At 40.1% G+C, this 2,848-nt stretch overlaps 1 non-coding gene across 1 annotated transcript; it reads left to right on the forward strand.

Annotated features, from left to right (window-relative positions):
• The first annotated feature begins 1,263 nt into the window (after nucleotides 1-1,263).
• On the forward strand, nucleotides 1,264-1,370 carry LOC117275057 (small nucleolar RNA R71). Its single transcript, XR_004505204.1, has one exon. It is a non-coding gene; the product is annotated as a small nucleolar RNA R71 (small nucleolar RNA).
• The last annotated feature ends 1,478 nt before the right edge of the window (nucleotides 1,371-2,848 follow it).

Below are 2,848 nucleotides of genomic sequence, written 5' to 3' on the forward strand. Positions count from 1 at the left end.
AGACATCAAGTCCTTCATCATTTTTGCATAACCGGGCATCTCCCTCAAAGCATCGATTAGAGGAATGTTTACCTGAATTTGCTTCAGCGTTTCCATGAACTTTTTATTCTTCTCATCCTTTTGATATTTAGCCAATCTCTACGGGAAGGGTGCTGGAGATCGCTTCTTTCCTGTAGCTTGAGTTAGATCCTGCTCAAGCACTTTTTCTAATACCTTATCTTGCACTTTCTCAGTCTCCTCCGCAACCTCTTTTTACTTGTTTATTTCCTCTTGGGCTAGTTGCACTCTTACTTCTATTAGCTCAGTTGACTCATCTAAATCAATTGGCACTGACACAAGTGTTTCAGTTGACCGACTCTCACGAGCAATTTCTTGCTCTAAATCAAGATCTTTACCATTTCTCAAGCTCACCGCCAAAAGGGCTTCAGGCCCTGCTCTTTTGGATTGACATGTGTGTCCGCAGGTAACGTCCCTTGAGGATGATTGTTAAGGGCCATGGATAATTTCCCTAGTTGAATCTCAGTGCTATTGATAGCTGAGTCGTGTGACACTACCTTTTCTTGCATTTGGTGGACCTTTTCTCCCATTTTCCTGCTGGCCCCAATGAGTTGTTGCAACATTTCTTTAATTTCATATAACCCATCATCTTGCCTCACTATCTGCTATTGTTGAGGTTGTTGATAAGTTAGTTGCTGATTTTGCTGGTTGTTTCCTTGTTGCCTTTGGTAAGGTACTACTTGACCTTGTAACTCCAGGATTGTTAGTGTTATTATACTGTTGTTGTGCTGGTTTATACTGCTGATTTTTCTGGCCCCAATTCTGACCACCTTGTCTCTGGCCTCCATAGTTGCCCACATAGTTCATGTTCTCTTGATAGTTCTAGTTGTCCCTTTCACAACTCCACGAACACACCTTTGGTTGTTTAATGCATGTGTACATAATCCTCCATTAGTCGTGTCAACTATGTGTACCTGCTTCTGGCCTGATTCATCAATCTTCTTGGTGAGGATACTTATTTGCGTCATCAGAGTGGCCATATTCTCGGCTATGGAATTGTTCGGGTCCAATGCTACTGAGTGAACTATAGGGGTGATTGTGGAGTCTCTTGTCATCCATCCCAAGTTTTGAGCCATTTTATCTAGCAGGACCTTACACTCTCTAAATGACTTGCTCAAAAATGCTTCACCTGCTGAAGCATCAACATTGGCCTTCAAGCTGTCTGCCATTCCCATGTAAAACCATTGTCCCAACATCTGATCTGGAATGCCATGATATGGACACTTAACCAGTATACCTTTGAACCTTTCCCATGTTTCTTGTAATGTTTCAGTTGGTTTCTGCCTGAAGCTCAATATTTCATTGACTTGTTTGGCAGTCTTATTGGGTGGGTAGAACTTATTCAAAAACTGCTTGACTAATTTCTCCCACGTGGTGATGGAATTTATGGGGAGCGAATTAAGCCAAGTCTGGGCTTCTCCTGTCACTGAGAATGGAAACAACAACAATCTTATTGCTTCCGGTGTCACATTCGGTTGCCTTTGCGTGACACAAATTGACAGAAATCTTTTCAGATGCTGCTGTGGATCTTCAATGTAAGACCCGGAGAACAGTCCCTTATTTTGCTGTAGCATGTTGTTTGTGATTTGAAATGACTCCTCTTGTATCTGAGGGACTGCAATTGCAGTTGCCAAAATTTCAGCGGTGGGTTGTGCCCAATCATACAAAGCTGCTTTTGGCACAAGAGATGCCACACCCTGATTGTTCGTGTCATTCACATCATTTCGATTGTCCAAAGCGTCACCCATGTCTGGTTCAATTTGTTCTCTTGGGTGATGTTGTTGTTTGTCCTTCTTGTTTGCACGATTTAATTCCTTGAAAGCTTTTTCATGATCCGGTAATGCTTCCAATAGGTTTGTATGATAATTTTGGACTTCGACATGTGATCACGCCCAACTATGCCACATAAAAGGTCTAGCGGTCGTTGCAAATATAATTCGGTTTACAAGCCCGGAGTCGAATCCCACAGGGAAATAACGTACTAATTACAACTAATAGTTTTGCACGAATTCAAGTAATCAACCTTCAGAAATATTATATAACGATTTGAGAGCTTACTAACTAAGATCAAAGTAACTAAAAATGCAGTAATTTATAACTAACAAAGCAAATGTTGTAGACAAGATTTGGAAAAGTCTAAGGTTATGATTTCCCCTATTGTCGGAATCTTTCCCGCTACGTTTTCTATGAATTTGCCTAAATATTCTCTACCAATAGTGAGTACTTTGATTGTCGTAACTCTCTCTCGAGCAACTACCACAATTTACTATACTTATTCTCTTGAACTACGCTAGCTGGCACTAATTTACCGCTCACTACGATCGCACCAAGGCTTCGTTATCTCTAATCCCACTTTTAAACCCTCCGTATTGATCTCTTAACTACGTTAGGAGTGGTGTTGGTCAACAACTACCTAAATGTGTACTCTCTCTCTCGAGCAATATACACACTAAATATGCATAGTTAATTGAGAGCTCTTCAATTAACAACAATGAAAATGTAGTTGAACAAGTAGAGAAAAATCAAAGGCAAATCTACATTAAATACATTAGAAAATCATCCTCCAATAGTTTTCATCAATCCTTAAATAAGAGAGTTTAGCTACTCATAAATACAACAACAATTAACATAATGTTCAAAGACATTAAACTACAAAGTAAAGAGATAAAGGAAGGAAAAACTCGTTTGATTCTTGCTCCACGGTGCTTGGCAGCCTATTTCTTCTCCAAAATCATGTCCAACCCTAGAATAACTCGTTTGGGGAGTATTTATGTCAATCCACCGGTCCAAA

The sequence above is a fragment of the Nicotiana tomentosiformis genome, chromosome 6, assembly GCF_000390325.3.
Source record: "Nicotiana tomentosiformis chromosome 6, ASM39032v3, whole genome shotgun sequence".
NCBI lineage: Eukaryota > Viridiplantae > Streptophyta > Magnoliopsida > Solanales > Solanaceae > Nicotiana > Nicotiana tomentosiformis.